The sequence below is a fragment of the Halichoerus grypus genome, chromosome 6, assembly GCF_964656455.1.
Source record: "Halichoerus grypus chromosome 6, mHalGry1.hap1.1, whole genome shotgun sequence".
In the NCBI taxonomy this organism is placed as follows: domain Eukaryota; kingdom Metazoa; phylum Chordata; class Mammalia; order Carnivora; family Phocidae; genus Halichoerus; species Halichoerus grypus.
This window is the reverse complement of record NC_135717.1, coordinates 66,056,399-66,071,968: the sequence shown is the minus strand read 5'-3', so window position 1 is coordinate 66,071,968 and position 15,570 is coordinate 66,056,399. Positions and strand designations below refer to the sequence as shown.

At 38.2% G+C, this 15,570-nt stretch overlaps 1 protein-coding gene and 1 pseudogene across 1 annotated transcript in view; one reads left to right on the top strand and one right to left on the bottom strand.

The window, feature by feature from the left end:
- Positions 1-15,570, bottom strand: part of LOC144382329 (coiled-coil domain-containing protein 7-like) — an 87,242-nt gene that overhangs the window by 18,827 nt on the left and 52,845 nt on the right. The window lies entirely within an intron of this gene.
- LOC144382030 (uncharacterized) lies at positions 10,819-12,396 on the top strand (annotated as a pseudogene).

Below are 15,570 nucleotides of genomic sequence, written 5' to 3'. Positions count from 1 at the left end.
CTGGAACTCAATCACAAGAAAAAATTTGGAAGAAATTCAAACACTTGGAAGCTAAAGACCACTCTGCTCAAGAATGTTTGGAACAACCAGGAAATCAAAGAAGAACTTAAACAATTCATGGAAACCAATGAGAACGAAAACACATTGGTCCAAAACCTATGGGATACTGCAAAGGCATCCTAAGGGGGAAATACATAGCCATCCAAGCCTCACTTTTTATTTATTTTATTTTATTTTTTTATTTGAGAGAGCGAGAGAGAGCACAAACAGGGTGAAGGGCAGAGGGAGATGCAGACTCCCTGTTGAGCAGGGAGCCTCGTTCGGGACTCGATCCTGGGACTCCAGGATCATGACCCGAGCCAAGGCATTTACCCAACAGACTGAGCCACCCAGGTACCCTACACTATTTAATTTTTGATAGTCTGAGTGGTATGAAACACTTTCCCATTGTGGTTAATTTGCAATTCCTTGATTATTCAGTTTTATTGGCTATTTGGATTCCTTCTTTGGTTAAATTTCTTTTTTTTTTTTTTTTTTGCCTGCTTTTACTGAAATAATTGTCCTTTTTTCTGGATTTGAAATAGTTCTTTATGTCTTTTGTATACTAATTATTTGACAGTTTTCAGTATTCAAAATCTCTTTTTCCACTCTGATTTATTTCAAATTTTCCTGATAGTGTGTATTGACAAACTGAAATTTTTAATTTTAACATAGTCAACTTTATCAAACTTATCCCTTATGACTGGTACTTTTATGTCTGGTTTTAAAAATCGTTTTCTTACCACATAGTAATGAGGATATTCTCTTAAATTATCCAAGAAAATACTTATACTTTCGCCTTTCGTATGTAGGTGTTCAATGACATGGAGTTAATTTTTGAATATGTTATGAGGTAGTGCTCCAATTTTATTTTTCTCATATAAGTATCAATGATCACAATACCACTTATTGAAAATGTGCTGTTTTCTCAACTTACCTATAGTGCCACTTCTGTCATGTATCATGTACCTAAGTGCATAGGTCTGATTTGGGGCTTCGATGCTATTCAGTTGGCCTCCTTGTCTATCTTTACCCTGTCTTAACTATTACAGCTTTATAATAAGCCTTCCATCTTGGAAAAAATTTTTTTTTCAAATTTTATTTTCACTAGTATCCAAAAAGATGCACTTCCTACAGATAAATTTAATGAAACCTTACAAGAACTTTTTTCTAAAAACTACAAAACATTGCAAAAACAAATTAATAAAGACTTAAAAATGGCGATATAAACTATTTTCATGTAATGAAAACATCATCAAGTTAAGAAACTAAATGTTTGATTTTGAGTTTATTTTTGTGTATGGCTTAAGAAAGTGGTCCAGTTTCATTCTTCTGCATGTGGCTGCCCAGTTTTCCCAACACATTTGTTGAGAAGACTGTCTTTTTTCCATTGGATATTCTTTCCTGCTTTGTTGAAGATTAATTGACTACATAGTTGTGGGTTCATTTCTGGGTTTTCTATTCTGTTCCATTAATCTATATGTCTATTTTTGTGCCAGTAACAGACTGTCTTGATCACTACAGCTTTGTAATATAACTTGAAGTCAGGAATTGTGATGTCTCCAGCTTTGCTTCTCTTTTTCAAGGTTGCTTTTGCTATTTGGGGTCTTTCGTGGTTCCAAACAAATTTTAGGATTGTTTGTTCTAGCTCTGTGAAAAATGCTATGGGTATTTTGATAGGAATTGCATCAAATCTGTAGATTGCTTTGAGTAATATAGACATTTTAACAATATTTGTTCTTGCAATTCTAAATGTGAGACAGGAAACCATTAAAATCCTAGAGGAGAACACAGGGAGTAACCTCTATGACATCAGCTGTAGCAACTTCTTACTAGATATGTCCCTGAGGGAAGGGAAACAAAAGCAAAAATAAACTATTGGGACTTCATCAAAATAAAATGCTTCTGCATAGTGAAGGAAACAATCAACAAAACTAAAAGGTAACCTTTGGTATGGGAGAGAATATTTGCAAATGACATATCAGATAAAGGGTTAGTATCCAAAATATATAAAGAACTTATAAGACTCAACACCCAAAAAGACAAATCATCCAGTTAACAAATTGGCAAAAGACATGAATACATATTTTTCCAAAGACACATAAAAACATGCTCAACACCACTCATCATCAGGGAAATGCAAATCAAAACTACAATGAGGTATCACCTCACACCTGCCAGGACAGCTAAAATTAACAACACAGGGAACAAGAGGTGTTGGCAAGGAACCCTCTTGCACTGTTGGTGGGAATGCAAACTGGTGCAGCCACTCTGGAAAACGGTATGGAGGTTTCTGAAAAAGTTAAAAATAGAAATACCTTATGATCCAGCAATTGCACTACTAGGTATTTACCCAAAGAATACAAAAATACTAATTCAAAGGGATACATGCACCCTGATTATCAACAAATAGCCAAATTATGGAAAGAGCCTAAATGTTGATTGACTGATGAATGGATAAAGAAGATGTAGTAGAGGAGATGGATGATAGACAGATAGAGAATGATCAATAGATAGATGATAGATGATAGATAGATAATTGATAGATGATAGATAGATAGAAATATATACAATGGGATATTTCTCAGCCATGAAAAAGAATGAAATCTTGCCACGTACAATGACATGGATGGAGCTAGACACTATTATGCTAAGCAAAATAAGTCTGTCAGAGAAATATGATATCAACAAACAAAACAATCATGGGTGGGGGGAGAGAGAAAACCAAGAAACAGACTCTTAACTATACAGAACAAACTGTTACCAGAGGGGAGGTGGATGTGGGGATGGGTTAAATTAACTCAAAATAGATCATAGATTTAAATGTAAAATGCAAAAATATAAAACTTCTAGAAGATAAAATAGGAGAAAATCTAGATTACATTAGGTTTGAAGATGACTTTTAGATACAACAAAAGCACAACCTATTAAAGAAAAAATGAATAATTTCAATTTCATTAAAATTAAAAACTTCCTGGGGCGCCTGGGTGGCTCAGTTGTTAAGCGTCTGCCTTCGGCTCAGGTCATGATCCCAGGATCCTGGGATCGAGCCCCACATCGGGCTCCCTGCTCAGCGGGAAGCCTGCTTCTCCCTCTCCCACTCCCCCTTCTTGTGTTCCCTCTCTCATTGTCTCTCTCTCTGTGTCAAATAAATAAATAAAATCTTTTAAAAAAATTAAATTAAGTTAAATTAAATTAAATTAAATTAAATTAGAAACTTCCATTCTACAAAAGGTGCCATTAGGAGAATGAAAAGAGAATCCACAGACTGAGAGAAAATCTTTGTGATTATCTGACAAAAGGCTTATGTCCACAATATACAAAGAACATTTAAAACTCAATAATAATAAAGCAAATAACCCAATTAAAAATGGGTAAAATATCTGAGCAAATACCTCACCAAGGATGGCAAAAAAAAATATGAAAAAATTCTCAACATCATATATTACAAATTAAAACAATGAGATACCACTAAACAACTTTTAGAACGGCTAAAATCCAAAATTCTGACAACACCAAATGTTAACAAAGGTATAGAGCAACAGGGATTCTCATTCTCATTGTTGGTAAGAAAACGAAATGATGCAGCCCCTTTGCAAAACAGTTTGGCAGTTTCTTACAAAACTAAACATACATTTACTATATGACCCAGCAATTGCATTCCTTGGTATTTACCCAAATCAGTTGAAAAACATGTCTACACGAAAAAGTTAAGTTTGCAGCAGCTTTTCTGTCATTGCAAAAAATTAGAAGCAACCAAGATGTCTTTCAATAAATAAATTGATTAAACAAACTATGATGCATCCACACAATGGATTATTATTTAGTAATAAAAAGAAATTAGCTATAAAACCCAAAAATCATTAAGCAGGAAACTTAAATGCATATTGTTAAGTAAAAGAAAGACTGTATGAATCCAAATACATAACATTCTTGGAAGGGCAATACTACAGAGATATCAAAAAGATCAATAATTGCCAAGGACTCAGATGGATGGAGGGACAAATGAATAGGTAGAACATGGGATTCAAAACAGTGAGACTCTTCTGCATGATACTATAATGGTGGATACATGACATTTTACATTTCTCAAAACCTATAGAACTCTGTTGCACAAAGATTGAACCCTATGTAAACTACGGAGTTCAGGTAATAATATATCAATATTGGTTCATCAATTTTAACATAGGTAGCACATTAACGCAAAATGTTAAAACTTTGTGCAGGGAGTAGGAGGCAGAGAATGGATATATGGGAACTCTGTACTTCCTGCTCAATTTTTCTATAAACCTAAAACTGCTGTAAAAAACAATTAATTCCATGGGTGGCTCAGTCAGTTAAGCATCTGCCTTTGCCTCAGGTCATGATCCCAGGGTCCTGGGATCGAGCCCCACATCGGGCTCCCTGCTCAGTGGGGAGCCTGCTTCTCCCCCTGCCTGCCGCTCCCCTTGCATGTGCGCTCTCGTTCTCTCTCTCGCTCTCTCTCTCTCCGACAAATAAATAAATATTTTTTTAAAAGAAAAGTTAATGCCACTAATTATGAAATGAAGCAACATCAAAATTAAATGGTGGTATAAAAACAGAGTGGAATACAAAGGTAGCTTTTGTCTTGTTGATTAGGCTATGCTATCAGAATTTAGAGAACGGGAAGAGAAGAGAATAAAGTTTGTCTGGATAAGATTAAAAAGAAAAAAGGTACTTTTAACAGAAAAAGAGTGTATACAAGTAAAACTGAACAATATTGAGACAGTAGATCTATACCAAAAGAGCCCAGGGACTGAGGCCGCTGCCATGGAAAAAGATAGTTCATGGATACAGAGAATAGATTGGTGGCTCCCACATGTAGGGGGTGGAGGTGGGGTGGGCAAAATGGGTGACGGAGGTCAAAAGATACAAACTCCCAGTTATAAAATAAGTAAGTCATGGAATGGAATGTACATACAGGATGGCACCTAGAGTTAGTAATGCTATATATTGCATATTTGAAAGTTGCTGAGAGAGTAGACCTTAAAAGTTCTCATCACAAGAAAAAAATTCTTGTACGGTGTGGTGATAGATGTTAACTAGACTTATTGTGATGATCATTTTGCAATATATACAAATATCATACACTTGAAATTAATGTCATGTTGTATGTCAATTATACCTCAAATAAATGAATGAAGAAAGAGACAGAAAGTAACAGACAGACAAAAAGAAAGAGAATATTTTGAAATCATCACTAACATTTCTACTATCATATTTTATTCTTTTGGCTTGGTTGGAGGATATGTTCCATCAGCCCATATGTGGGCATAAAGACTTCTGGTTTTGTCCATGATAGAGCATCAGGGACTAGAATTATCCTTTCACTTTAAACCAATTAAAATCTGGATGAAAATATGTGAAAAAGCAATATTCAGACATTGGAAAACAAAAGGTGCAAGACACTAATCTCGGACAGAAGGAAAACAAAGAAACAGAGCCCTTTGATGACCCCATCTTACTTCCTGACGTTTCCAGGCCACAGCAAAAGGAAGGGGGACCCAAACAGAGTCTATTGTTCTCCTGGAGTTCAGAGACAAGGTTTAGAGGTTTGGAAGCCCAAAGAAGCTAGAATTCAAACGGCACAGCATTAGAGAGAAGGCAGGTGCACAGATAGAGAGAGAGCTCCGTAGATGTGCAGAGGGTTTCCTTTGAGGTAGAAAGAAGTTTTCGCTCTCCACTCCAAAGCTCTAGATAACTTTCTCTCCATCTAGTCATTCAGGACTCTCTTGGGTCAAAGGTATCTACAGAACTTGGGAGTGCTGTAGCATCAAGCTGCCCTCGGCTTAGATATGGCAACTTTAGGGTTTAAAGCTGAAGTTGAAAGAGGACAGGATTCCCATCAACCTTTTCCGACCAAATCTTATTTTCCACTTCTAAATTGTATTCTATAACATACATTACATGATTGCTTCAAAATTCTTTCCAGTACTAAGACATAAGCAAGGTAGTTTCTCCCTTCTGTTGATAAGTAGTCAGGAGTTTAACGTACTAGTTCTAGCAGCTCTTTATATTAATGAACTGACAGGCACTCAGTTGTTGTCAAGGAATTAGTGCATATGAGATGATCTATAAGTCATAGAAAAAAAAATCTACAAATGACCTCTTAAATTTATCACTGTTCATCTCAAAGTCCTAGCACTCCTGAAACATTTCAGTAGCATATTCCAATCAAAACTAAAAATCCTTCAATCCAAGTGATAGCAAGGTATTCCTCAAAAATTAATCTATTTTTTGTAGCATGTAGCCTTCACTAGGAATTTCAATCCTTGATTGATAGCCTGCTCAACTGTATGACTCCAAACCCCAAGGAATCTATGTTACTACCATAATAATAACTTTAAATTATAGAAAATTATAAAAATTAATGCATTTGACATGTTATTAACACAATAATGCTTAAACAAGTAGAAACTTACGTGGATCAGTTGCAGAAACATCTATAAATTCTTCAGTTGAGTGGGTTTTTATGAATTCTGAAATAATAGTAAGTTTGTCATATGTTTCAAATATCAATTATATGTATTGAATTTAAATTTCATAGTTTTATTTAAATAGCATTAAAGAGAAAGAAAACTCTAAGAAAAACAACAGAGCCGTCAACACTGGAGATCCCCCGAGTCAGGCAACACACGGTAATATCTGAACGAATGTGTATCAACTAAGTGATATGAACTCATCGTCTTCTCAACAACACTTATTTTTCCTCTTCTATTCTCTTAACATTACCATGATTTAATCTCCCTTCCTTTCATATCCAGTCACCAAGTTTTGCCCATTTTACCAGTAAATTTTCTCAAATCTGCCCCTTTTCTTCTTATTTGTGCTCTAATGTAAGCACTTACCACACACCTAAAACAGAGCAATAACTTCCCTTTCCTATTCCTAATCCCCAAATGTAGCTTCTACAAATGGCCAGAATAATCTGTCTACAATTGAATCCAATGCCACTTCCCTACAAAAAGTCTTCAGTGATTCCCTATTATATATGAAAACAAAATTCCTTAGCACACCATCCAATCCCTCTGATTGGCCCTTTCTTACCATATCCCTACTTACTGCTGCACATTCTAATACCATTCTACTTGTAATGTCCTGCTCATGCTGTTTGTCCATGCTACATCCTCTTTGTAAAATAGCAGATATCTCCCTTCTTCACTTGACTAAATTTTATTCATTCTTTAAGGTTGCATAAAATCTTCCCAACTTCCTTGGGTTGAACAAATTGGCTATCTGTGGACTCACTGCCAATTACACATAAATTTTGTCACGTGTTACACTATATATTAAAGTGATGCATAATGTGCTTGTGTCCTTACTAAGTTATGTATTTCATGGTGGCTAACAACCATGGTTTATTTGTTTTGTTCAACTCCCAGACTCTGAAACATAAGAACTTTTACTGAAAATATTAAACTCACTACTGAATATCTTTTTAAATTTGCTAGTGTATAATTTTATGGCTATCAATTTTTAAACTCTAAGTCTCAAAATGTTAATGTAATGTAGAAAACCCTATAAATGCTAAACATGTATAAAATATCATCACCTTCGATTATCTGCTGTACAGCTTCGTAACTATGCACTGCTCCTGGTGAATTTTCACTATCCCTGTTAAAATTTTAATAAGTACAACATTTATTTATTATCAAAGAATAAGAGTTAAGAAATAGAATATATGCTCTAGATATATGTAGTTTATAAAATAAAATTTAACATAATCTTTAACCTTTATTCAGACACTAAGGTAAATTAGTATAATTGCAAGCAAATAAGTATAAAAGTCACACTATGTAATTCTATGAATGCTATATATTCCATGAATATAATTAGGTATACCAACAATATTAACAACAAAAATAGCAAAAGTAAATTGGGTAGAAGCATGAGATTTAATAGTGTAATCGTTAAGAACACAAGTTCTAGAGTCAAACTGCTTGGCTCAAAACTTGTTTCATGCACTTACTAATTTATGATTTGGGGTAAGTTACTTAACCCCTCTGACTTACAGTTTCTTCATCTATTAAAATTCGGGTATTAGAGTACATATCTCATAAAGTAGTGGTAAAGATCCAATACATGTAAAGTTGCAAGGAAAATACCTGTACACACCAGACACTTAAATTTCAGGTGTTACTATTAATATATGGTCTGAAACTAATTTTGTGCCTCACAATAGATAACTCAAGTGACTCTATCTGAGCCTCTGAACTAAGGATCCAGTTATGTAGTGCTTACTGGAGCCAACTCAAGCGCCCCTCCTTTTATTCCTTTAAATCTAGTCATTGACAGAGATATAAATAAAGTAATCGCATAATAAACAGTAGTCCCTCCCAATTACTCTAACACTGTAAAATAAATGGGTTAGTATATGTCCAATGCAAAAAATGGCTCTATGTAAATTTTTACTTAGATAAGTTACTATACCAGATATAGTTGGCAATAACAGAATAATAGGGGAACAAATGAGTTGATTTAATTCAGATACTCAAAAAGTTATACATATTTATTTACTGTTTATATGTGATAGGAAATATGTAGATGTGTGTGACTAGTTCTGAACTTGAGGAAATAGTCTTTCCAGGAAGACTTACACATAAATCATTAATTCATAATACAAAATTACTAGGTACAGGCATACATTATTTTATTGTGTTTCACTTTATTGCATTTCAAAGACTGCATTTATTACAAATCGGTTTGTGGCAACCCTGCTTACAGAAAGTCTATCGATGCCATTTTTCTAACAGCATCTGTTCACCTTGTGTCTCTGTGTCATATTTTGGTACTTCTCCCTATATTTTAAGGTTTTCATTATTATTATATTTGTTAGGGCTATCTGTGATCACTGATATTTGATGTTCCCATTGGGATTGCTTGGGAGTACCATAAACCATGCTCATATATGGCAGCAAATTTAACAACAGCTGTTGTGTGTGTTCTGACTGCTCCAACTAGCCTGTCCCCCACCTCTTTCCCTCTCCTTGGGCCTTCCTATTCCCTGAGACACAACAGTACTGACATTAGGCCAGTTAATTACTTTATAATGGCCTCTCAGTGTTCAAGCTAAAGGAAGAGTCTCATGTCTCTCACTTTAAATTAAAAACTAGAAATGATTAAGGTTAGTGAGGAAAGTACATCAAAAACCAAGATAGGCTGAAAGCTAGACCTCTTGCACCAGTTATCCAAGTTCTTAATGCAAAGGAAAAGTTCTTGAAGGAAATTAAAAGTGGTACTCCAGTGAATACACAAATGATAAGGAAGCAAAATAGTTTTATTGCTGATCCAGAGAAACGTTTACTGGTCTGGATAGATCAAACCAGCCATATTATTCACTTAAGCCAAAGCATAATTCAGAGTAAAGCCCTAACTCTTCAATTCTATGAATGCTGAGAAAGGTAAGGAAGCTTCAGAAGAAAAGTCTGGAACTAACAGAGGTTGGTTCATGAGATTTAAGGAAAAGAAGCCATCTGCATAACATAAAAGCACAGGGTGGAGCAGCATGTGCTCATGCAGAAGCTGCGACAACTTATCCAGATTTAGCTAAGATAATTAATGAAGGTGGCTACACTAAATGACAGATTTTCAATGTAGGCAAAACAGTCTTTTATTGGAAGAAGATGGCACCTAGTACTTTCATAGCTAAAGAGAATTAGTGCCTGGCTTCAAAGCTTCAAACAGGCTGATTCTCTTGTTAGGGGCTAATGCAGATGGTGACTTCAAGCTAAGCCAATGCCCATTTACCATTTTGAAAATCCTAGGTCCCCTAAGAATTATGCTAGAGAGGTTGGAAGATGACGGCAGAGAAGGAGAACCCTAGGTTCACCTGGTCCCATGAATACAACTAGATAACAATCAAATCATCCTAAATACCCCCAGAAATCAACCAGAAGACTGGTAGAACAAACTATAGCTAAATGTAGAGCAGAGGCCACATCGAAGAAGGTAGGAAGTAAGGAGATATGGTTTGGGAGAAAAACGGATTATGGCCCTGTGGTGGGTAGGGAGCTGCAGCCATAGAGAAGGGCAAGAGACAGACTAGAGCTCACATGGAAGATGAATCCCAATAGCAATTGCCTTGAAAAGCAAGAGGGGCTGAATGTCGTGAATTCTTGCAACCAGTGGGGCTTGAAGCCTGGAATTTTAAAGATCCATGGGTTTGGCTGGGAGAGACCCTGGAGGGCACTGGGGTTACTCTTGGAGAAAAGGCAGGGTAAACAGCCTGTGAACATACAGCATGGAAACAGTGATCTGAAGGGTGCCTGGAGCACAGAGTGGGGAGGTTATATGCTCATCTCCCACCATGTCCCGGACAGGCAGTGTTCACAGAGAGACCCCTCCGGGAACGAAAGAACTCGCAGGCACCATGTCCAAAACCTTCGGGATACTGCGGAAACAGTTCTAAGAGGCAAGTTTATAAAGGCCAACCTCAACAACAACAACAAAATCTCAAATAAACAACCTAACCTTACATCTACAGGAGCTAGAAAAAGAACAACAAAACCCAAAATCAGCAGAAGGAAGGAAATAATAAAAATTAGAGCAGAACTAAATGATACCAAAACTTGAGTCTCTCTCTGAGGATCTAGACCCTGATGATGAAGCTCGCTCCATCTCAGGACTGTGACTGGGATCTCCAAGATTTGGACCCCATATCTTCAAGTTTCCACCTTGATCCAGACATCATTAACCCTGTCCCTCTGGTTCTTTTTTTTTTTTTTTTTTTTTTTTTTAAGATTTTAATTATTTGAGAGACAGAGAAAGCAGGAGCAGGGGGAGGGATTGAGGGAGAGGGAGAGGGGAGCTGACTCCCCTGCTATGCAGGGAGCCCCAGCGGGGCTGATCCCAGGACCCTGAAATTATGATCTAAGCCAAGGTCAGATGCTTAACCAATTGAGCCAATCAGGCGCCCTGTTCCCCCGGTTCTTGACTCAGTGTGCACCTCGGCCCCACCAAAGCCCCAGACCTCACCCCCTCTCATTCAGGCTCACTGCTACACCCAAGGTCCTGGCACTAGCCCCACGGTGCTCCCTGCACCTGCCAGCCCTCTCCAACCCTTGTCCTGACCGGATTATGGTCGAGCCTTCTGCCGCTGCTCTGGACTGAGCCAGCACTGCCACACCCACAGCGGCAAGAAGCCAGACTGCTGCCTGACTTGCAGTAAGTCGTCCGGCCACGGCGCCGCGCTGGCACAGCACCGCGGCATCCACACCGGCCGGTGGCCCGACCCGAACACCATCTGCAGCAAAGCCTTCAGTTGGCACTCCACACTGCTGAAGCAGTGCGGCGGCCACAGCCCCAAGAAGCCGCAGCACTGCCCCGTGTGTGTCAAGGCGTTCGGCGCGGCTTGCTGCTAGCGCAGCACCTGCGCATGCACAGCAGCCTTCAGGCGTGCAAGTGCCCAGTGTGCACCAAGGGCTCAGGCAGGGCTCAGCGCTGTTGAAGCACCTGCGAGTGCACACCGGCGAGCGGCCATTCCCATGCCTGCAATGCGGCAAGGCCTTTGGCCAGAGCTCAGCACCTTGGCAACACCAGTGCTTGGGGGCGCGCGCGCGGGGGCGCACACACATACACACACACACACACACACACACACACACACACACGGACACACACGGACACACGGCAGAGCGCCCCTACCGCTGTCCCCACTGCCACAAGGCCTTCGGCCAGAGCTCCAACCTGCTGCATCACTTGCGAATCCACACCAGCAAACAGTCCTATGCCTGTCCCCACTCTCCAAGGCGTTTGGTGGGAGAGCTCCTCCCTGCTGCAGCACCTGCATATGCATTCCGGGCTGTGCCCCCTACCGCTGTCAGCTCCGTGGCAAGGCTTTCTGACAAGCCTCCAGCCTCACCACGCACAAGTGGGTGTATGAGGGTGCAGCTGCAGCTGCCACCACAGTCCAGGGCCTCAACCCTGCTTCAGTGTTGAGGCCAGAGCAGGTCTCCCTCCTGGGTCCTGATGCTCTCTCTTCCTGCCTCTATCCTGGGGCTTAGCCCTGAACCCAGCTCTGGCCTTGGTCCTGACCCTAACTCTGTGCAGGGCTCCCTCCCTAATCCCACTCCAAAGCTGTTTCTGGCTCTGAATCTACCCTCACTCCTGATTCTGTCATACCTTCTGACCCTAAGCCTCGTCACAAGGCCAATCCAGACTTGTGGCCAGCCTTGACCATGGATCTGGTCCCTACCCTATCAGGATCCTGTGCCCAACTCTGAGTCTCACCCTGAACCCTGCTCTCCCACCCATGACACTGTCAGTCCAGCCCTCCCTACTGGCTAGAGTCCTGAGTGAGTGTAGGAGCAAGGGACACTGCTGGGGCCCCATGGCTGAAGTGGACTCCCAACACTCAAGGGGCCTGGGAAAGTTGGGTGTCATGTAGTTCAGTAATATCCTCCCACTGCCTCTTGGGAAAAAAAAAAAAAAAAAAAGGATAGAGAATCTAAAAAACCAAAACCAAACAAAAAACAGGTAAATAAAACCAAGAGGAGCTGGTTCTTTGAAAAAATAAATAAAATTCGTGAGTCTCTAGCCAGACCCATCAAAAAACAAAGAGAAAGGACCCAAACAAAATTACAAATGAAGGAGGACAAATAACAACCAACACCACAGAAACACCAACAACCATAAGAGAATATTATGAAAAACTATATGCCAACAAATTGGGCAACCTAGAAGAAATGAATAAATTCCTAGAAACATATAAACTACCAAAATTGAAGCAGGAAGAAATAGAAAATTTGAATAGACTAATTACCAGCAAGGAGATTGAATCAGTAATCAAAACTCCCAAAGAACAAAAGTCTAGGACCAGACAACTTCATAGGTGAATCCTACCAAACATTTAGAGTTAATACATACTCTTCTCAAACTATTCCAAAAAATAAAAAAGGAAGTAAAACCTCCAAATCCATTCTATGATGCCAGCATTACCCTAACACCAAAACTAGATAAAGACACCACTAAAAAAGAGAACTACAGGCCAATATCTTTGATGAACACAGAAGCAAAAATCCTCAACAAAATACTAGCAAACCAAATCCAACAATACATTTAAAAAAAATCATTCACTACAATCAAGTGGGATTTATTCCTGGGTTGCATGGGTGGTTTAATATTTGCAAATCAGTCAACACGATACATGACATCGGTAAGAGAAAGGATAAAGAAACCATATGATCCTTTCAATAGATGAGGAAAAAGCATTTGACAAAGTACAACATCCATTCATGACAAAAGCCCTCAACAAAGTAGGTTTAGAGGGAACATACCTCAACATAATAAAGGTCATATATGAAAAACCCACCGCAAATATCATACTCAATGGGGAAAAACTGAGAGTTTTCCCTCTAAGGTCAGGAACAAGACAGGGATGTCTATTCTCACCAGTTTTATTCAACATAGTACTAGAAGACCTAGCCACAGCAATCAGACAACAAAAAGAAATAAAAGGCATCAAATTGGAAAAGAAGTAAAACTTTCACTATTTGTAGATGACATGATACTCTAAATAGAAAACCCTAAAGACTCCGCCAAGAAAACTGCTAGAACTAATAAATTAATTCAGTAAACTCACAGCATACAAAATCACTATGCAGAAATTTATTGCACTTCTATACCCTAATAATGAAGCAGCAGAAAAAGAACTTAATAAAACATTCCCATTTACAATTGCACCAAAAATAACAAGGTAACTAAGAATAAGCCTAACCAAAGAGGTGAAAGACCTATACTCTGAAAACTGTGAAACACTAATGAAGAAACTGAGAACACAAAGAAATGGAAAGACATCCCATGCCCATAGACTGGAACAACAAATATTGCTAAAACGTCTATACTACCCAAAGCAATCTACAGATTTAATGCAATTCCTAAGAAAATACTAATAGCATTTTTCACAGAGCCAGAACAAAAAATCCTAAAATTTATATGGAATGATCCTGAAATGATCCTGAATTTCCAAAGCAATTTTGAAAAAGAAAAGCAAAGGTGGGGGTATCACAATTCACACTTCAAGTTATATTACAAAGCTACAGTAATCAAAAAGTAGATGTTGGCACAAAAATAGACATATAGATCAATAGGAAAGAATAGAAAACTCAGAAATGAACCCATGGTTATATGGTCAATTAATCTTCAACAAAGCAGGGAAGAATATCCAATGGGAAAAAGTCAGTCTCTTCAACAAATGGTGTTGGGAAAACTGCAGAGCAACATGCAAATGATTGAAAATGGACCACTTTCGTAAAGCATACACAAAATAAATTCAAAATGGATTAAAGACCTATACATGAGACCTGAAACCATAAAAATCCTAGAAGAGAACATAGGCAGTAATGTCTCTGACATTGGCCATAGCAACTTCTTATTAGGTAGCTCTGCTGAGGCAAGGGAAACAAAAACAACTATTGGGACTACATCAAAAAGCTTCTGCACAGCAAAGGAAACAATCAACAAATCTAAAAGGCAAGAGATGGAATGGGAGAAGATATTTGCAAATGACATATCTGATAAAGGGCTAGTATCCAAAATATATATAAGGAACTGATACAAATCAACACCAGAAAAAAAAAAAAAAACAACCCAAATAATCCAATTTACAAAGGGGCAGAAGACAAGAACAGACATTTTTCCAAAGAAGGCATCTAGATGGCCAACAGACACATAAAAGCATGCTCAACATCACTCAGCATCAGGGAAATACAAATCAAAACTACAGAGAGATATCATATCACACGTGTTAGGATGGTTAAATGTAACAACACAAGGAACAACAGCTGTTGGTGAGGATGTGGAAAAAAAGGAACACTCTTGCACTGTAGGTGGGAATGCAAACTGGTGCAGCCATGGTAGAAGACAGTATGGAGGTTCATCAAAAAGTTAAAAATAGAACTATTCTATGATCCGGTAATGCCACTACTGGATATTTACCCAAAAAAATATCAAAAAAATTCAAAAGCATACACACCAATGTTTATAGAGCATTATTTACAATAACCAAATTACGGAAGCAGCACAAGTATCCATCAACTGATGAATGGATAAAGAAGAAGTGGTATATATACACAATGGAATATTACTCAGCCATCAAAAAGAATGAGATCTTGCCATTTGCAATAACATGGATGGAGCTAGAGAATATAATGCTAATTGAAATAAGTCACTTAGCAGAAAGACAAATACCATATGATTTCACTTACATGTGGATTAAAGAAACAAAACAAACAGGCAAAAGTGGAAAAAAAGAGAGAGACAAATTAAGAAACAGATTCTTAATTACAGAGAACAAACTGATGGTTACCAGAGGGGAGGAGGATGGGAGGTTGGGTGAAAGAGGTGATGGGATTAAGGCGTGCACCTGTTGTGATGAACACCGGGTGATGTATCAACAATTCTGTTGAATCACTATATAATCACTAAATAAAAAATAAAATAACAAAAGTTGAGTAAATCAGAGATCTAATGTACAACATGGTGTTTACAGTTAACAATACTGTTGTATACTTG